General features: G+C 42.3%; 1 protein-coding gene across 24 annotated transcripts in view; it reads right to left on the bottom strand.

Moving 5' to 3' along the window:
* Nucleotides 1-22,501, bottom strand: part of LOC108026765 (glutamyl aminopeptidase) — a 502,322-nt gene that overhangs the window by 61,382 nt on the left and 418,439 nt on the right. The window lies entirely within an intron of this gene.

Below are 22,501 nucleotides of genomic sequence, written 5' to 3'. Positions count from 1 at the left end.
CTTTTTAAAACTGCGGTTGGTGCAATGATATAATTGAAAATTTTACTTTCTATTTCATTTATATCCTCTACTATCTTATTATTAGTTTTCAAGAAAAATTCAAATTTTTTAGGAATTTCACTAAATTTTTCCTCAATATTATTAATTCGAGGTCTTCATCTAAAGATTTCTTGTTTCTGTGGTTGTTTTGAAATTTCATTAGATGTATTCTGTACTGGTTTATTTATTTCATTACCAACATAAAATTTTGTTGCAATATCATTTTCATGAATGGCGGTAGGGAATTTTTAAATCGTTTCTTCTGAATATTTAAATGTCCATCATAATCATTGAGTATACTTTGGAATTTTTTCACACCTTCTGTTATATCTCTTGAGTACTCTTTCTTATTTCAAAAATAACCAAAATTATCAACTGACATTTTAATTATAAAATAAATAATGAACGAACGGTATATTTATGTATAATCCACAATAATTGTTAAGACCTCTTCTTCGTTTTTACGACGTGAAAATGGACTACTTCGAAGTATCGTTCCATCTATTTGTATCTGATCAGAACGAATGATTGGTGCGGGTTTTTTTAGATTTTGTTTTATAAAATTGTTAAGATTTTCCAATTTATCAAGAAGCTCTTTTAATGTACTCCATTTGAGTTACCATTTTTATTACTTTACTTTGCAACTCTGATACTCTTTTATTTCGTAGTAGAAATTTAATTTCCATTAATTGGTTTTGAAGAGTTTTTTATTCTTTTTTTCTGAACATTTATGTGACCATCAGTATTTAGATTTAAACCTGTAAGACTCTCAACTTCCCTTTTGAGAAGTGAGGAAAAATCTTTATCATTTGAAAAGTGACCAAACTTGTCAATAGACATTTTACTTTTAAATAAAATAAGAACATGTTTTCCATTTAATTAATATATTATTTTTGGTACACGCAATTCTATTCAATCTGTTATTAAAACAGGACTTTTATGAAAAATTAAAGAGTCTAAACCAGGTGATAGAGTCCATATATTTCCACTTCCCAATTCCATTACATTTTTTTTAATTTTAAGTGTACTTTTACCCAACATTAGAATATTATTTCCTTCTCTTGGTCCATAACTATTATCTAAAATCTTTCTTGATTTAACTGATTAATGTTGATATTATACTTCACCCCGGTTTCTTCATACACACTTTCATTTAAATAATTTATATGAGACTGTTGTGAAACATCTGATCATCTATAAGAGATTGATGAGAAATGTCAGATTCATCTATATGAGAGTGTTCTGAGTAAGCATCAACGAAAGCATCACTCTCACTATCACTTTCAATTACTCTCTTCTGTACCCTTTTTTTAAATTTAGATTCCCTTATTTTCTCTTTCTTGAACTTAGGTTTAACATTGTGTGTATCATTAATATACTTTTTTCTTATTTAATTTTTTATTTTCACTAAGTAATTCATGTAAAGGTTATGTAATAGGTTTAAAAGTTTCCTCCAAATTTAATACGTTTTCATTTTTTATTTGCTTCAATTCATCAAATTTTCTTTTTAATGAATATAATAATAATAAGAATAAGTAGGAACTTTTCGTCAACTGTTTTTAAAGATTCGCAATCTTCATTGTTGTATAATCTAAATATTTATAACAAAGTGTTTTGAGTTTAATGAAATTGTACTTTTATTTGAGAAAATAAATACATTAATAATATTAAAAATGAACACATTTTGAGCTTTATTGAATTCTAAATAGAGGTTGTTATCACTCCTTTTAATAATACAAAACAGATTATCTTTTATATATTCAATGGTCGAATCATCTAAAGTCGAGTATCGTTCCGGCAAGTACAGCATATACTCTTCAAGTTCAAGAGCGAGGGCCATTCCAAAGCTGGTTTTTTTACGTTGAGCTCGTCGAATAGGGTAGCGCACATCCGATTCCATCTTCGTCTTCCTAAAGAGAGGTTTTGGCAGGTAACCATTAAAATCCTTGAGTACCTTCATCATTTCCGGGTTGACCATTTGTAGTTTTTTCTTCATCTAGTTGTTTCTTCTTCTTGTTGTTTGTAGTTGTTGTAGCTGTGGAAGTTGTTGTTTGTAGCTGTTTTAACTGTTTTTGTTGTTTTTTTTTGAAGTTTATTGTTATTGTTTTTTGTTTCTAGCTGTTTAAACTGTTTATGTTGTTTAGCAGTTTATTGTTATTGTTTTCTGGTTGTAGCTGTTTAAACTGTATTATTTTTAGCAGTTTATTGTTATTGTTTTTTGTTTGCAGTTGTTTTAACTGTTTTTCTTGTTATTGTTTTTTTAGCAGTTTGCAAGATGATTTAGATTAAAACTTTTAACTTAAAACGTTTAGGTTGAGACTGTTTACAGGTGGTTTTTTAAATGGGAGTTAAAATAACTTTTGATCGAGTTTTTATACCTTAAGGTAAGGTCCTTTTTCTATCAGCGAATACCATGTAAAATAAAGTGAGTTTCAAGAATCATAAAGAATCAAAAATATAGATTCTTTTTACCTATGTCAAACATATACTCATATTCCAAAAATCTAATACGTGATAACGCGAATATGATTTTAACAAGATGATTTAAATATGCGACATATATACCGTGATCATGTAAATACTGAAATGTCCTATGATTCATTTATGAATATTTGTCAAGGACGACATTCGACATACTGGGATGCTTGTAGCCGCAGTACTCGAAATCCTAATACGATATGAAGCTTAGTGACCGACAGCATATCATTGAATCAATCTAAGCTAAAGTGAACTTATGCATAACCAAAGGCAAATAGCTGCATATAATACAACCAAAACACAAGTGAAAATCAAAAACATGGGAAGCATTCAAAAATGCATTGAAGTACATTAAAATCTAGTGAATCGATAGTGCGGATCCTGATAAACAATTAATTCCAAATTCGTATAATGAATGATCTTGTCTACTATCAATATATGATCCGCTCACAATATTACATACTACGCGTATTGTGTTTACTTTTAAAATATTGACAGGTTGATCCGATATACATGTTTTTTCAGGTCGGGGTAGATTATTTTTTTAATGAAACTAAGCAATTGTCCAATGGAGTTGTTTCTATTAAAAAAAAATAGGTTCCTTCGTAGTTGTAATATGAACTTGAAATGTGTTATTATTATTTTCCATTTGAAATGTTTTCTCTGGATCATTATCTTTTAGTTTATTTTTTAGAAAATTATAAATATCATTGAGTCCATATGATCCTATGGGGAGTTGAATAACTTTATCACCAATATGAAATAAATTACTATTTATATCAACACTGGGTATAGAGTTGTACATATGAAAGTCAATGAGTGCACACTCATAGTCACCATTCGTCAGTTCAATGGGTGGGATATTAGTAATGTTTGTAATGGGTTCATTACCATTTAATGTAAGAGTGAGAGTTTGGAATTTGATAATGAACTGTGAAAATATAGCCTACAGAACGAAACTTATATTCTCAAATAATTATAAATTGATTAAAACCCTTCCTATATCTTTCTTTTTCCATATCGTTATCTTTACTTATTATGAGAAATCCGTATTTATTGTGAAGTAGGCATATTAGTGCGTGAGTCCTGAATAGGACTTGGGCCGAGGGAGAGGCGTCCGATGTTCAGGCACTATTTTTTCCGGCGTAAGCTACGTCGTATTCGGGTCGCGGGATCTTGGTAAGCCTCTCTCCTCTCCAACATAACGAGAATAAATATTTAAAGTGCCTGGAAAAAATAATATTAGAGAGGAAAGTTCGTCAGTCCACACTGCCCCACAAGCTTAGCTGTCGCTTGTGCCAATGGATCGTCACGGGCCGCGCAATACGATCCCCTATTTTCAAGGTTGTCCGTTGAAAGTTAAGTCATTGTTCTTGACCTACTCCACTTCTTACATTAGCACACACCCCCCATGTTAAAATTCTAGTTCACCATGGTTTCAAATTCGTTTTCACATTATAAGTTTATTTGTTAATATATGTATGTCGGCATATGCCGTGGATAACCAATATAAGATTGGCTAATGCATAAGAAATAACTCTACCTGACAATTTTTTTTATTACCGGAGAGTATCGAATTTACCACCCGTAAGGTTCGCACATCATCAAAACGCTGACCATTCACGACTACAAAGAGGGCTCTTGTAATTGTACATATAACTACAAGGCTGATACTCGCCGCTGAAATATAATTAACAGCCTATTAAAAAAACTTTTTGGACTGCACGAATATTTATATATGGATGCTTTAAGAAAGGAACCGGGTTCCGACAAACTTACCTCCTTTTAAATCCTGTGCGATGAGATCTCGACGCTCCGGATCCTGGGATTTGGAAAATATTATATTGGATATATATGTAAATATAAGTGCACTAAAAGACTGCTGCCCTTAAGAATACCAATTCACTTAAACACAAAAAATGTATGTATGCCTGAGGCACGCGTTGTCCGTAACGCTGGTAATGAGACTCGTCTTCGCTAATTGTTTATCAGGATCAGCCCTACCGATTCACTTGATTTAAATGTATTTCAATAAATCTTTGAATGGTTTCAATGTTTTTGATCTTCACTTGTTCTCTGGTTGTATTATATGAGGCTATTGGCATTTGGTTATGCATAAGTTCCTCGGTCGACGCGGAACAGGAAACTTTCAACTGTCATGCCGCGACCGTTTTTATCAAACTTTAAGTTCCACTTGTCTAACGTGATTTCTTTTGACTTCGATCCTTGAATCGAAGGACTGTTGCCTCGTCTCCATCTCGTTGGTGCAGAACTCTCTGTGGCACGGGGCATCCATCCGCCTGAATGTTTTTAAGCGGTACATCTGGCTGTTGAGCATATTCTAAAGACGGCGTCTCTTGGTACCTTAGAACACTATTCGTGAGATTAAAAACAGTTCTGGGCGGCGAGTGCAGTCCCTTCAACAGCCTCTAAGCTGTCTTCTTCGTGTCTCTGATATTGGGAAAGCATACTTCTCCCACCTGCGGCTCCTTCCATTTCGGTGGTTTGGTCCAGATTGTTTTCCTCGGACAGACCTGTCTACCATGTGAATCTCCTAGCCATGATGCGCTCGCAGTCCGAGGTGAGTCATTTTCTCCTCGCGTTGTTGCACAGGTCACTCTTCCGACGCTGAGTTGGAAATAGACCTCCTTCTTGGCCCCCTTCATTTATATAGTTCGGCTTTTTATTGAGACCTCCGTTTCCTTTATAAAACTGTTACTTTGCGCTGATTAATACAAGCACTCATTTTTTTCAATTTACGTTTGGTATAACAGGATCACGTGATTCCTTTCCAAACACCCAGTCAGCGACGGAAGCGCTGAATAAGTCGGCAATAAAAATGTTTATTTACTGGGGGTACTGCTCTGTGCTCCCTATTCGGTCAAAACCTGTCCGATATTTAAGCCCCAAAAACAAAACAGAAAAATTATCCCTTACTAGGGGTTTAAGCCGCTTCTATGCAACAGGGTTCCGCTAAGCTTACATGCCCATTTTTTCCTTTTCAAGTCAGCTTAAATGTTCCAAACGGAAACGTGCTGCATCTAGAATCTGTCCAAAAATCCCCTCTCGACACTCGTCGGAAATCCGGTTCTTTGACCGATCATTCTCGGGCTCTACAACCGCATTCCTATTTCTCTGTGCTCAAAACAAGCATACGACCTGACGAACTAGTCTAATACGTTGTTGGACGTCAGCCACAGAAACTAAAGATCTGGTCCCGCCGAAACATATCAACGGAAACAGTAAAGACTCGAACCAATCAAAGGACCTGACCAATGGCTAGTACGCTGTAGAGCGTCGGCTTTACGTTTCCTGTCAGTTCACCCACCCCCCATCTGTCCTGGCTCAACAAACAAACAGTATAACAGTATCTAAGTTGTATTTACGTTAACTCAACGAATAGTCTGTCGGCTTAAAGTGGTAGATGTAGTATTTTAAAAAGAATACCTCATAGATCTTGATTTAAGGAAATTCTGGAAAATTTGGGCACAGTATAGCTGGAGTTCCCCGGTAACTCTGGTGCAAAAGTTCGATGCAAGTAAAGTCAATTCCCGGATGATCAAGAATGCATACTCATTACCGTATATTGAGGGTCTGTTAAATCGACTACAGGAAACGTATTACAGTTCCACAATTGTCTTAAAGGACGCAAAGACCGCATTTACAGTGCCCGGCAGACCACTGTATCGATTTACAGTAATGCCGTTTGGCTTGTGCAATGTCGCGCAGCGAATGTGCCGACAAGTGGATAAAGCTGTACCAGAGGCGCCTCGTGAAAATATATTTTGGTGTCTGGATGACTGATGGATGGTCTGTTCACCTTCATTTGAAGCTCACTTTGATATGTTAAGCCAGGTCAGCGCTTGCTTACAGCGGGCACAGCTTACAGTTATTATAGACAAAAGCAAGTTTTGCTTGCTGGGGATTGGGGAAGGAGTATAAGAACCGAAGATGCAAAAATACAAATACAATACTTATGACTCGCTACGGTATACGACACGTAAAGACTGGACTTTACACCCCGCAAGCGAACGCGGCTGAGAGAGTAAACCAATCGGTACTCCCAATTCTACAAGCAACAATTGCAACGGATCAGCGAAATTGGGATACCAATCAAGTCGAATACAGTGTGCTTTTAGGAATGGCGCACACGAGTCAATAGGCATGGATCCTTATATCGCCATTTTCGGAACGCGAATGGTTACTCCGGTTTAACACAACCTGCGTGAAATACAGGCAGGAGACTCCAGATAAGTCTCGCAAACAAGATGGAACTCACACGTCAGAAAGTGAAACAGGGACTTAACCGAACACATAAACGCGCGGAAAGGGCATATAACACCCGCAGCAAGATCGTAGAATTTTCCGTAGGACAAGTTGTCTACAGAAAAAACTACAAGCATAATAATGAAGCTGAAGGATATAATGCTTGGCTTGGCCCTATGATCCTGTGCGATGAGATCTCGACGCTCCGAATCCTTGGATTTGCAAAATGTTATATTGGATATATATAGTGACTTATCCATACTTCAACGTACTCCTTTGCACATGTCCACACACCCACACATACACACAGTCACCCTCGAGACGCCCTTTAAAAAATAATAATCAAGTCACCCTCTAAGAAAAAATAATCCAAATTTAATTGTAAACAAGCCTATGGAAAATTACCAAGCTATAAACAAGCCACAGGAAAATTTCCATGAAACAAAAACCTCAGCTTGTAGACTAAACAATTAGAACGAGCCGCTGTTCAGACTTCGGCACGTTCCCACAATTCAGGATAGTCAGATTTCGGGACCCAAGTCTGGAGTCTAATGTCCAAAGTTAGAGAGTCACTCAATAGCAACAAAACCCACTCACAAAAAGCTCTAAGGCTTAAAACGGAGATATGAACGTAAATGAAGTAGGAGTTAGAGAGCGAGTTCAGTTTGAGATGTGTCAATAGCAAGTCGGTGTTTTTCAGTATTTCTCATGCCTTGACTTAATTTCAAGTTTTCATCAAGTTGTACATAAAACATAAAGTATTTTTCAACGAGTAAATCCTCATATCGCTGATGCCGCTAATGCCGAAATTATTTTAGACAATTATGTCTGATGCATTCTCTGGACTTGTAGCTTTGTAACCATTCCTCTATATGAAAGATTTAATTGTCATGGGTTCCACATTATGCCGATTTGTTGCATATCGGAAATTTTACAGACGTTCTTTTTGAAACTTCGACTACTAGTTGCAGGCAATTAAACTTATTATGTAAAAAGAATGTATATTTTGAGTGGTTAGCTTAACACCAAAGTGATTTCCAATACCTAACAGTTTAACTTATTGTGCCAACCGTATTACAGCACCTGGACTTTCAAAAGAATTCAGCATAAAAGCTAATGCAAACAAACAAGCATGTGGAGCGGGCTTAACTTTAAACCTTAACGGACATCATAAGCATTACGTTTATATAGAAAATAATAGGATGGAGATGTAATAAGCATATATCATAGGTAGTGTACAATGTTATTGCAATACACACTGTCACACTTTGTCACAGTGTTACGTAAACAAAAGTCTATAAATTTGTGACTGCTCGAAGGCGAGTGTATAAACAAGTTCAATTACGTGTCCATTCCTCGCACCCTTCGATACCAACAGCCTGAGTATATATACAAGCACACGCTGCTAGCTTCGCAGCCTAAAGCCAGGTCGGCATTAAAAAATAAAAAAATAAAAAGTTAAATAAAATAAAGAGAGCCGAACAAAAAACATTATTGATAGACTTATTGTTTAATTTTAATTAATAGCAATGCATTCTTACACACGAAAATAATTCGCGCTCTAGTTTTGAGGGCCAAGGTTCAGAAATCTTTCTGTGTTGAATCTGTGGTAGCAGCCACATACAAGCAACCTCAAACACTTATGAGTTTTTTGTTCGACTGTACTACAAGTTTAGATGACAAATCTAGAAAAGGTGTACTTGTCGGATATAAACCGAATATATATAAAGTATAATATGTGGGAACTGTACGATTTGTTATTGCAAGATATGTGGTGTTAAATGATTTAAAGAGGAAAATGTATGGAGCCGTGGATATTGCTAGCAACATTGATTGGAGCAACCTAGATTTTCAAGACTGGTGCTATTGAAAATAATGCTTTAGTGTAGTCCCACGACTATGAGATACCTGTTACTCAGCTAAAGGAATGAAAATGGAAATTTGTAAGCTTGTGCTATTTTCAATACATGTTTATGTGTGCGGCAGACAGATTTAACGACCTATGCATTTCAGTTAAAATTTGAATTTCGACCAAATGGGGTTCCTTACCATGATTCTTTTCGCAGTCCGTACTTTCGTTGGCCACTATTGTTCTGGATACTTCTCCATCGCTCGCGAGAGATGACGAAGAGTTGGACATACGAAAGCTTCACTTTCCTTAGATTATGGTGAACTGGCTCTGTGAAGATAACCACCCTGCTATCCATATGACGCTACGCCTGCACAAATTCTGCTTGATTGTTCCGGCAACTGTCTGAAATATCCAGGACAGTCTATCGACTGCTCTATTCCTTCCTAATTATTCGGGAAACCGTGTGATGAAGCTAAAGCAGTTATCTTAACAGTCGACCGAGTCTCCACTTAACAAAGCCGTTGTTTGCTTTTAAGGATCTCAGCTCCCTATACCGCCGCTTTTGCTAAGCGTTCCTTCGGTACAGATATGTGGGCTAGGACTTGGTTCCCTCATAATGCAGACCCTTCTGGCCTTTGGAAGAAGATCGGCATTTTAAATAACTGTTTTGTTTGCAGCCTGGGCTGGGCAGTGTAAGATTGTGTCCACTGAACCTTGGGTCTTTTTGGTGCCTATCCGTGTCTCCTGAACATCATTTGTTTTGCAGACAAAAGTCGGTTTTCGTTGAATTGGTTTTCTTTACCGAACATCTCTGGCACCAGGTGGTCATATTAGCTATTCAAAATTGTTGACTTATGAACCCTTTTGAAACCCTAGCAGAGGGTATATAATATATATAATATAATAATTTCAGTTAGAAGTTTGCAACGCAGTGAAGGAGATGTTTCCGACCCCATAAAGTATATACATTCTTTATCAGCGTCACTAGACAAGTCGATCTAGCCCGTCCGTCTGTCCATCCGTCTGTCTGTCCCTTTCTACGCAAACTAGTCTCTCAGTTTTAAAGCTTTGGGGGGTTTTAATATATAACCTTCTAAACTTGGAAATAACATTTTTTGATTAGTTCTGAATTTCGAATTAAATTTTATCAAAATCGGATATCCCACAGAAAATATCGGAAAATTAGTGATAAAATAATATGAATAAATGATATCTTCGGTGTGTTTTAACATATAACCTCCTACGATTGGAAATAACACTTTTTAATTGTTGTTGAATTCCGAATTAGATTTTATCAAAATCGGACGACTATATCATATAGCTGCCATAGAAACTATCAGAAAATTGGTCGGAAAATATGAAAAAGTTAAATCCTTTTAACATATAACCTTCTAAGCTTGGAAATAACTTTTTTTTAAATAGTTCTGAATTTCGAATTAAATTTTATCAGACTATATCATACAGCTGTCATTAAAACTATCGGAAAATTAGTTATAAAAGAATATGAAAAAATGAAAGAAAGCTATGACAAACATTTAAAACAAATTAACAAAACGAAAGCATAGATTTACGAAGAATAGCTTTAATTCAACAGAAAACTTAACTGATACAATTTAAGTAAAATATAGTTAAATGTAAATGAATATGTATGCATTTGAAATACTATATTTGGAAAGTTGAAAACTTAATGGACAAATAAAGAATTTCCGAGGTGATTTCACCTGGGACGTTTTACTTGCAATGAATTTCAAGATTGAAACTCGTTGGAAAGATTCTAAATTTCCGAAATGATTTTACCTGGGACGTAAAAGTAAAATCTGAAGTGACTTTGCAAAAGTTTCCTTTGCATTTTCACTTCGGAAAAAGCGGACATCCCATACATTTTTCTATATGGGGCGTCCCTTGTTCTTCACTCGTGCAAGCTGGCACGTCACTCCGGAATCAAATGGTGATTCACAAGGGAAACTTTTTTCGGAACTGAAGGGTATCGAAAAAACTTAAAAAGGGACTACTTATAAGTTATTCGTTTAACAAAATGTCGATTTGCCGAGGTTAACTTCCTCTCTTGTTGCAAAAAAACATTTTATAAAAGAAATGTTTTTTATACCCGTTACTCGTAGAGTAAAAGGTTATACTACATTGGTCAGAGAGTATGTAACAGGTAAAACGAAGCGTTTCCGACCCGAATTGTATATATATTCTTGATTCGGATCACTAGCCAAGTCGATCTAGCCATGTCAGTCAGTCCGTATGAACGCTGAGATCTCGGAAACTATAAGTGCTAGAATATTCTTGGCATGCATATTCATGCATATTCCTGGGCTTCGTACGCAGTGCAAGTTTGTTTCAGCGCCACGCCCACTCTAACGTCTACAATCCCCGAAAATCTTTAGCGCCTACAGTTTTTATGATAGGAAAAAAATTGTAATTTTAATTGTCATGCTAGAACATTTTGTACCCACCTAATACCTATCGATTGACCCAAAAAAAAATCCCATGTCCACTCTAACGTCCAAAGAGCGCCCAAAACTGTGGTGGTCACAATTGTCATGTTAGAATTGTTTTTTGCTAAAATGTATTTGTCTTATCAAAACCATTCGATAGTCTTAAAAAATTTTTACCACGCCCACTCTAACGGCCCCAAAGGGCTAAAACGCTTAAAAGTGTCTGCCGCCCACGTAACAAATACCAAAATAGCTGGTAGGTGGCGCTTTACAAAATATCTTTGCTGCATATATAATTTCATTTTTTTGCTTTAAGCTGAGTATCGGGTATATGATATTCGAGGCACTCGACTATAGCGTTCTTCCATGTTTTGTATTAAATTGTTTCTGAACCCATAAAGTATATTTATTCTTGATCAGCACCCTAGACGAATCGATCTAGGCGTGTCCGTCCGTCAGTCTTACCGTTTCAACGCAAACTAGCCACTTTCTCAAAAGTCTTCTTTCTATTGCAGGTAGTACACAAGTCGGAAAATTAAAAAAAAGTATATCCTTGTTTTTTTTTAACACAACATATATATTAAATGACATTTTTAAATTAGTTTTGAATTTCGAATTACATTTAATCAAAATCAGACGACTATATCATATAGCTGTCATAGAAACGATCGGAAAATTATATCTTTAATGTTGTTAGCATATAACCTTCTAAGCTTGGAAATAACATTTTTTAAATAGTTATGAATTTCGAATTAAATTTTATCGAAATTGGACTTTATCGTATGGCTGTCATAGGAACAATCGGAAAATTGGTGGCAAAATAATATGAAACAAATGATAGCTTTGGTTCTTTTTGACATATAGTCTTCTAAACTTGGAAATGACAATTTTTCATTAGTTCTGAATTTCGAATTAAATTTAATCAGAATCGGACGGCTATATCATATAGCTGTAATAGGAGCGATCAGAAAATTGGTGGGAAAATAATATGAAACAAATTATAGCTTTGGTGCTTTTTGACATATTATCTTTTTATAATAAAAGCCGGACAACTCTAACAAATATATATATTATATAACATATAACATATGGTCTGAAAAAAGAATGAAATATTTTTTTAATATCACTGAAGTCAGCAAAAAATTTCACATGGTGTTACTAGAGTTGATTATTTCTTATAACTGCAAACTTCGGCTTGCCGATGTTAACTACCTTTCTTATTTATTTTCTAACCAAGAGCAATTCCGGCAACGTTTGTAGAAACAAATACAGGTCCAATCCATACGTGTTCGTGGATCATTCCTGGTCCTTCAGATCAATGCCTTTCGCATTGTCGAAGTTTATTTACGACTCTGGGATCTGGCGCAGATGATTCTCGGAAGTCCTCCGCCCTCGTTGTTCTCGACTACCTTGAATATTTCTGCCGTTACTAGTGAGAGATGACGAAGAGTTGGGCCTTTGCGGCCTGGGAAAGCTGTACCGTTCTAAGACTGCCATGGTAGAAACAGCCTCCTGTCCCTTGTAACCAAATTCCCTTTACCGCTCCGGCAACCGCACGGCTTACGCCAGTAGCCCCTGAGTGCGCGGTCTCTGGCTGTTTTTACGTTACGTTGTGCGATGTACCCAGTGCAGTCATACAATCGACCGGGTCTCGATCTCCGACATATGGTAGCCAATCAACACCAAGTCAATTATAAAGCCAACCGTTTGAAGAAGCTAAAAGAGTCCTCGCAAAAGTTGTGTTGCCTTTAAGGACCTCATTCTCTCAATTCAAAAACTGTCCTAAAAATCTATTTTTCCGTACTCCACAAACTCTTAATTTTCATCCTCTCCGAACTCTTCTTCTTTTTACTCTCCAAGCTATCTTTTTTCGTACTCTCAAAAATGAAAATGCACCTATACATAAATGCTTATAAATACTTTTAAGAATTATATTTTATTTTGTTATACGTAAATGACCTATGTTCTTAACTATTTATTTTCTAATTTAATATGTAGCTTTATTTTAATGTTTAACTTGCCATATATTGACTTAACCATTGGCAATCTACCAAAACATTTTAACAGCAAGTAACAATAAGTCATATTTAAAAAGCAAATTTGAAGGAAATAACGAATATGACATGGTTGTAGACTTTTTTCCCAAGAATCAGAAAGTTTCGGCTAAATGCAACAAAATTTCCATGGTCTATCTATTTATCTATCTATGTCCACTACCTATGATTTTACAACTCTATTGCTTGGGTATATTTTTATATTCATATTATATTTACTGTCTTGGTGGCCATTTATTTTTATAAATCAATGAAGAAAACATATTATTTCTTATGCACCTAAGAAACAATTTGGGTACAAAACAATGTCGTCTTTTCATTACGAATACAAAAAAAAATTCACCGTTCGCAATGTTACAACTTCAGTAACCGGGGCTCATTTTCAAGTTAACGGGTCTTTGCTGAATTGCTCTTATCACACAGCTCTTTGTTGGCACTCATCTAAAGCTTGCTATTAAACCTTTTGCACGTCCTACATTCAACTTACTTCAACATATTAATGGCCACGGTGGTGGTGTTGTCGATAAGATAGTCAATACATTACAGTCTGAAGCCCATATTCCGGGATATAATTTTTGTGGACCGGGTACAAAGTTACAGAAACGTTTGAAACGCAGTGATCAGGGAATAAACCCATTGGATGAAGCCTGCAAAGATCACGATATTGCATATTCTACACACAAGGCATTGAGTGAACGACATAAAGCCGACTCCATATTGATTGACAAAGCCTGGTCACTTGTCACGGCATCAAATAGCACTCTTGGTGAAAAGGCAGCAGCATACTTTGTTACAAGTATAATGAAAGCGAAGAAAAAATTTGGGATGGGATTGAATAAGACGGAAAAGAAGAAGAGAAAAACGATAAAGAAGAATAAAATGAAGAAAACAAACTTTCGACTGTTATTAATGCTGCTACTTAGACATTAAAAAACAAAAACCAATAGACATTATGAGTGCAATTAAAGTAGCACGTAAATCAATTGATCAATCAATCAAAAAATGTTAAAATACCTCGTGAAATTGATGTACCCAATATTGGAGGTTTTCTACCAATCGTGCTCATCTTGACGGCCATCAGCGCTCTTGGTAGCTTAGCAAGTGGTAGTGCCGCAATTGCAAAGACAATTAACAATGCAAGAATGGATAAGAAGATATGGAGGAGAAAAACGTCTTAGCAGGAAAATTTAAGGTGTTGCAGTAGGAGAAGGATTATATCCTAAACACTATAGAAAGGGCTATGGTTTCTTTGTCAAGCCCTATAGTAAAGGGAAAGGAGTTAAGAAGCAAAAATACTAATTTCTCTGCTATCCAATAGACCACTTTCAAATATCGACATTACATGCTTTGCTAAGAAACATATTCCTCATTTCAGAGGTGTATTTATGAGAGATCTACTTTCAGAAATACAAAGAATTCGGAAATGTGGTATAGTAAACCTAGTGTGAGGAGTTGGATAACTCCCAACAAATCCCAGCAGCAGATGGCCGGCCGCTCACCAGGTACGCGGCGAATTTGCGTAGTGGCGGCGCGGCGAAGAGCGAGGACGGAGAACGAGAGAGTTTGGAGATCGAGGACGGAGAACGAGAGAGTTTGGAGATCGAGGACGCAGAACGAGAGAGTTTGGAGATCGAGGACGGAGAACGAGAGAGTTTGGAGATCGAGGACGGAGAACGTGAGAGTTTGGAGATCGAGGACGGAGAACGAGAGAGTTTGGAGATCGAGGACGGAGAACGAGAGAGTTTGGAGATCGAGGACGGAGAACGTGAGAGTTTGAAGATCGAGGACGGAGAACGAGAGAGTTTGGAGATCGAGGACGCAGAACGAGAGAGTTTGGAGATCGAGGACGGAGAACGAGAGAGTTTGGAGATCGAGGACGGAGAACGAGAGAGTTTGGAGATCGAGGACGGAGAACGTGAGAGTTTGGAGATCGAGGACGGAGAACGAGAGAGTTTGGAGATCGAGGACGCAGAACGAGAGAGTTTGGAGATCGAGGACGGAGAACGAGAGAGTTTGGAGATCGAGGACGGAGAGCGTGAGAGTTTGGAGATCGAGGACGCAGAACGAGAGAGTTTGGAGATCAAGGACGGAGAACGAGAGAGTTTGGAGATCAAGGACGGAGAACGTGAGAGTTTGGAGAGGAAGAGAGTTTGGAGAGAAAGAGAGTTTGGAGACAAGGGAATTTGGAGAACGAGAGAGTTTGGAGAGCAAGAGGGTTCGGAGACCAAGAGAGTTTGGAGACCAACAATGGAGAAGGAGAGAGCGGAGACTTGGCGGGCGGAGCGAGAGTGCCGTGTGCAAAAAGGAGTAACGGGACGCCACCGGACTTTGGACTTTGAAAAGAAGGTGCCACATCTCAGCAGCGGTGCGGCACACAAACATGTCGCATGCGTCCCCGGGATCAGCGGGACGGCAGCATCAGGCGAGCCAGAAGGGAGAGAAGTCCCGGAGCGGCGCAACGGAACCCCTAGAGTAGCGAGCCAGAAGGGAGAGAAGTCCCGGAGCGGCGCAACAGAACCCTGAGAGTCACGAGCCAGAAGGGAGAGAAGTCCCGGATCGGCGTATGCCCTCGAACCCAGCACAGAAGTCAAGACCTACAGCCACCTGTCAGGAGTAGTTCGCAGGACATCGCCACCAGCAAGCAGGACACCACACCGCAACGGCCACGCAAGGAGGATCGAGCCCGCAGAAACGGCACGGACAGTACGCGGAAGGGCGAGGCTAGGGTGGAACGTTCGTTCACACGAGGTACAGAAGCGAAGTGAAAAGCGAGGCAGCTTCCTGGCGTTCTGCCTTGACTGTCCGCACGATCTGAGCGGAAGCCCGTGGGACCATCCGGGACAGAGCAAGGGACAGGCGGTCGGGTATCGAGAGGAGTGATCCTGGAGAGCTCGTCGGTCTGTTCACCCTAGTCTGAGAACGGTGACGCTTCCCTAAGCCCGCACGGCTGACCCCATAGCGAGTCTGAACCGTGGCCGAGCAGTCACCGAGCCAGCGACGTCAGGAGCAATCAGCGGTCAAGGATCTTCGAGGAGCGACAAGACAACCAGCCACATCAGGAGCAATCAGCGGTCAAGGATCTTCGAGGAGCGACAAGACGATCCACACCGTCGGAGACAGCGAGACGAGCAAGTTATAAAGCCGACTGCAGTTATACCCGCAATAAACACAATCCGAACCCGAGAATTCTGTGCTTTTTCACTGAACTACTGGGCGGTCACGTTTATATAAATTTGGTGGGACGAACACACACAATCTACTGAGCTAGCCGCACAAATACCGTAGCGAGCAGAAACCAAAGAAATAAATTCGTAAATTTCGTCGCCCAAAACGTGATTGTCCCAGCGGTGAAAGCAAAATAAACAAAATGGGAAAGAAGTGGATTTACCGCCTTAAGAAGGAGGACTTCGCCCATGTCGCACAAAGGCTTAATGTCGTCCTGGACGGCAGATTAGAGGACATGAGGAGGACATTGTCGGAGTATTACTCCGAAACAGAGAACGACCCACAACTTGCCGACATCTGGGCTGAGCTGGAAGCCATGTATTACGACAGAACCGGCCCGAGTATCACGCTACCTAACGCTGAAGGGGATAACCTAGTAGCAAGCCTGAGCGTCGACAACATGCAAAGGGAGGCCCACAGGAGAGAGTCAAGCCAGGACAGGAAGACAACGATGCTGACCACTAGACACAGCTAGGAGGATTATGCAAGGGTCGCAAAACAAGTCCGCGAGTGGTCATTCAGGTTCGACGGGGCGGAGAAACCGTTCGAGTTCCTGGAACAAGTCGAATGGTCCGCCAACACCTACGGTTTAGGCCTAGACATGATCCCCCGAGCAATGCCGGAGTTGCTGAAAGGAAGGGCGTTGAAGTGGTTTATCGCCAACAATAAACAATGGAAAACCTGGGCCGAGTTCATTGAGAGCTTCCATCTCTATTTTCTGCCGAGAGATTTCTTTACAAGGCTGTCGGATCAGGTCAGGCAACGGAAGCAGGGTTTCAGTGAGTCATTTAAAGACTACATGATCGACATGCAAACGATGTCGAGGCCACTAAACTATTCTGCGAAAGACACCTTAAAGATCATAAAGGAAAACTGCACCCCAAGCCTAAGGATCTTCTTAAGGGCGTACAAAGTGCCGGACCTGGACACGTTGATGCTATTAGCCGATGAATACGAAGAACTGGAAAAGGAGCGGGAAGCGTTCGCCCAAGAAAACAGGTCACGTGCAGAAGATGCGAGGAGACAGATAGCCAGGAGGCACGATGACCAGTTTTCACCGCCGCAACGAGTTCCACGACAGCAGGCAACAGGAGCACCACGAGGAGGCCAATGGACGCCACCACAGCAGCAACAGATACAACCAGCGAACACGGTGTGGTGACCGCCAAACACAACACAGAGGCCGCGGGGCACGACACACATTGCAGATCCCCATGAGGCCTGCCGAAGGTGCGGCGGCCACGGACACTGGGCACGAGGATGTCGACTCCAACGCCTGCTGTTCTGCTGGGTGTGCGGGAGAGTAGGTGTCAGGAGCGTCGAGTGCTGCCAGCAGGCGGGAAATGCCCAGCGACCTCAGCCGCAGAGAGGCGAGCGGGGGTCGCAAGATGCTACCTCTCCAAACTAACGGGCAAGCTAATCGAGGAGGAGCAGCAGTTGTCCGCAGCGGTGACGATTGGGGGAGGCACGTACATGGCCACGATCGACACCGGGGCAACAGCGAGCTTTATAAGCAAGGAACTGGCGGACAACCTGGCTGCCCTCGGGAGGATTACGAGGACACGGCGGCAAGTTAGGTTGGCAGACGGAAGGTGCGGCGGAATCGATGAAAAGCTGGAGGTGGAGATCGCATTCGGGAACAAGCGACTAACCATGAACCTGTTGATACTACCAGGGGTAGTGGATTCATTGGTGTTAGGATGGGACTTTCTAACTCAAGTCGGAACCAAGATAAGGTGCGCTGGACTCGAGGTAAGAATACCGGCCAGGAACCGACACAATGGGTGGTTTGAGGAGAGGCTATCGGTAGCAGTCGTACAGCAGGAAGCAGAGTATGACGACACAGCGAAGTTCCTGGAGGCAGAGCTAGCCAGTTTTAAAACCATGACAGGAACGTCGAACATGGCAGAGCATCAAATAACGATGAAGGACGACAAGCCAATAAAACAGCGATACTACCCGAAGAATCCGAAAGTTCAAGGGGAGATCAACGCGAAGGTGGACGAGCTACTCCAAATGGGATGCATAGAGCACTCAACCAGCCCATACAGTTCTCCCATCGTGATGGTTAGGAAGAAGACGGGCAAGTGGAGACTGTGCGTCGACTTCAGGCAGATAAACGCCAAATCGATAAAGGATGCCTACCCGATGCCTCGAATAAATTATATCCTCGACCAGCTGAGAGAGGCACGGTACATAAGCAGCTTGGACCTGAAGGATGGCTACTGGCCAATCCCGCTGAAAGAAAGCAGCAGGCAGTACACCGCATTTACAGTGCCGGGAAAGGGCTTATTCCAGTGGAGAGTAATGCCGTTCGGACTCCATTCGGCATCTGCGACCTTCCAGCGGGTGTTGGATCGGGTAATTGGTCCCGAGATGTCGCCGCACGCATTTGCGTACCAGGACGATATCATAGTGATCGGACGCACACTAGAAGAGCACAAGGCAAACTTGAAAGAGGTATTCCGGCGACTGAAAGAGGCTAATCTGAGATTAAACCCGGAAATGCCAGTTTTTCAAGAAGGAGCTGCTGTATTTGGGTCATAGAGTGACTAGCGACGGGATAGGCACGGATCCGGAGAAGGTAGCAGCCATTGCCGAGTTAGAGCCGCCGTCAACAGTAAGAGAGCTCCGACAGTACCTGGGAGTAGCTTCATGGTATCGGCGATTTGTTCCTGACTTCGCAAAAATAGTCAAACCACTCAACGATCTGCTGCGCAAGGGCAACAAGTGGGTGTGGACACAGGAACATCAGTCGGCATTCGAAGAGGTAAAGTCAAGGCTGGTGGCAGACCCGGTACTGGCGTGTCCAGATTTTGAAAAACCATTTGTTCTGCAGACGGACGCAAGTGATTACGGTATTGGGGCCATTTTGACCCAGGAAACCGAAACCGGAAGCCTCCGCAGCATGCAGCTGGATTCAGGACATGCGCGAGAAGATAAGGACGCAGCCACAAAAGTACCCGGACTACGTAATGGAGGGAGACACTTTGTTCAGGAACATTCCACACAGAGCAGGCAGTGAGGATGTCGCGACGTGGAAGATGTGCGTCCCGAAAGCGAGAAGCGGTGCTTAAAGAGAACCACGACTCACCGGCAGCTGGCCATGTAGGAAGCAGAAGGACAATAGCACGTCTGGCAGCCCGGTACTACTGGCCAGGTATGCACCGAGACGCTCGAGCCCACGTAAGAGGATGCGAGACATGTATCAGATTCAAGCCAAATCAGATGCAGGCAGCTGGGAAAATGCTAACGCAGGTGCCAGAGGAACCGTGGGCTACAGTGTGCGCAGACTTCGTCGGACCCCTGCCGCGTTCAAAACACGGCAACCAAATGCTGCTGGTGCTGATAGACAGGTTCTCCAAGTGGACTGAATTGGTGCCGCTGCGGAGCGCGACAGCCGAGTCCCTAAAGAAAGCGTTCAGGGAGCGCATCATCGCAAGGTTTGGGGTCCCTAAGGTAGTCATAACGGACAACGGAGTGCAGTTTAACAGCAAAATCTTCAAGAGTTTCCTGGCCGAGATGGGAGCCAAGCAACAGTTCACGGCTCCATATACCCCGCAAGAGAACCCGACAGAAAGAGCAAACAGGACCGTGAAAACGATGATAGTGCAGTTCACAGGGCAGGATCAGAGAAACTGGGAGAAGAAATGGCCTGAGATCATGCTGGCAGTAAATACGAATGTTTCGGAATCCACAGGATACACGCCAGCGTTTGTTACTCAAGGCAGAGAACCGAGACTGCCGAGCGCCCTATACGACAGAGAGACCTTGGGAGCAGGACGACCCACTGAGACCCCAGGGGAGAAGGCAAATAAACTCGGGGAAATCTTCGAGATTGTAAGGCGGAATCTGGAGAGAGCCTCCCAGGATCAGGCTAGGCATTACAACCTGAGGAGGAGACAATGGGCACCAGCGGTGGAAGACGTCGTGTGGGCCAAGGAACATCATTTGTCGAAGGCGGCCGAGGGGTTCGCAGCAAAGTTGGCCCCAAGATACGACGGACCTTACCAGGTCACGGATTTTGCGTCACCAGTAATCTGCAAAATACGGCACGTGAACACAAAAAAAGAGAGGACCATCCACGTGAGCGAGCTGAAACAACAACAAACACAGAACACCAGCGAGCAGCTGCAAGCAGATACGGTAGACAAAAGGCAACAGTAAAGTTTCAAAGGATACCCGGAGGACACAAGGAAAGGGGTCCAAAGATAGCTCCAAGGATACCCGAAGGGCACGAGGGAAGGGGTCCAAGGATAGCTCCAAGGATACCCAAAGGACACGAGGAATAGGGTCCAAGGATAGCTCCAAGGATACCCGGAGGTCACAAGGAAAGGGGTCCAAGGATAGCTTCAAGGATACCCAAAGGACACGAGGAAAGGGGCCTAAGGATAGCTCCAAGGATACCCAAAGGACACGAGGAAAGGGGTCCAAGGATAGCTCCAAGGATACCCAAAGGACGCGAGGAAAGGGGTCCAAGGATAGCTCCAAGGATACCCAAAGGACGCGAGGAAAGGGGTCCAAGGATAGCTCCAAGGACGCGAGGAGAAGGTCTACAAGGATCTGATTAGGACTGGCAGCAGCAGTCTGTCGAAGGAAGGGGGAAGTCGGCACAGCTGAGACAGCTGAGAAGGACATCATGCCCAGACGAGGAGACGGGATCGCGGGCCGGATCGGGGTCCAAACCAGGAAGCACAGCTGCTGGATTCTGAAAGGGCACTCGTGGTCAACGAAGGCAACCTGCCAAAAGAAAGGAATACTTACGCAGTGGTAAAAAGGGTAAAAAAAAACTAAAAACCTGCCGACCGGTGCACGGGCATAAACAATTGCAAAATCACCATTCAACAGGGAAGGGGGCGCCTCGATAGGCGGTCGATTGGCACTGGACGATAGTGCGATCGATGGGCACAAGAAAATGGAAATATCGGTGATGATGAACATCGCGGCTCGCAAATGGCAACGCCGCACCTGCGATATCGATATCGTGAGCAGGCCCTCTGGGTATCGATAGCAGATTAATATCGGTGCCCAGTGGGAACAGATGAAGGATCGGCGCGGGAGATTCGAAATTGCTATACGGAGGACGACCGGCGCTGTGGAAAGGAAATAAGATGGAAAGCGTCGAGGGAACGTCGAGGGAGCAACGAGGGAGCACCGAGGGAACCGGAACGAGATGCGCCCTGACTCAATGGCTAGGATATACAAGGGAACGCCGGAGAGTGGGAGCGCTGAGTTTTCTTAATCTTTCCCGAAGTAAGGGGGGAATGTGAGGGGTTGAATAACTCCCCACAAATCCCAGCAGCAGATGGCCGGCCGCTCACCAGGTACGCGGCGAATTCGCGTAGTGGCGGCGCGGCGAAGAGCGAGGACGGAGAACGAGAGAGTTTGGAGATCGAGGACGGAGAACGAGAGAGTTTGGAGATCGAGGACGGAGAACGAGAGAGTTTGGAGATCGAGGACGGAGAACGAGAGAGTTTGGAGATCGAGGACGGAGAACGAGAGAGTTTGGAGATCGAGGACGGAGAACGAGAGAGTTTGGAGATCGAGGACGGAGAACGAGAGAGTTTGGAGATCGAGGACGGAGAACGTGAGAGTTTGGAGATCGAGGACGGAGAACGAGAGAGTTTGGAGATCGAGGACGGAGAACGAGAGAGTTTGGAGATCGAGGACGGAGAACGAGAGAGTTTGGAGATCGAGGACGGAGAACGTGAGAGTTTGGAGATCGAGGACGGAGAACGAGAGAGTTTGGGGATCAAGGACGGAGAACGAGAGAGTTTGGAGAACGTGAGAGTTTGGAGAGGAAGAGAGTTTGGAGAGAAAGAGAGTTTGGAGACAAGGGAATTTGGAGAACGAGAGAGTTTGGAGAGCAAGAGGGTTCGGAGACCAAGAGAGTTTGGAGACCAACAATGGAGAAGGAGAGAGCGGAGACTTGGCGGGCGGAGCGAGAGTGCCGTGTGCAAAAAGGAGTAACGGGACGCCACCGGACTTTGGACTTTGAAAAGAAGGTGCCACATCTCAGCAGCGGTGCGGCACACAAACATGTCGCATGCGTCCCCGGGATCAGCGGGACGGCAGCATCAGGCTGGACGGCGGCGGGAAGCAGTGCGTCAAGGACAAGAGGGTCAAACAGGGACCATGGACTT

This window comes from Drosophila biarmipes, unplaced genomic scaffold, assembly GCF_025231255.1.
Source record: "Drosophila biarmipes strain raj3 unplaced genomic scaffold, RU_DBia_V1.1 ptg000017l, whole genome shotgun sequence".
Classification (NCBI taxonomy): Eukaryota; Metazoa; Arthropoda; class Insecta; order Diptera; family Drosophilidae; genus Drosophila; species Drosophila biarmipes.
The sequence above is the reverse complement of the archived record's forward strand: the minus strand, read 5'-3'. Positions and strand labels throughout refer to the sequence as shown.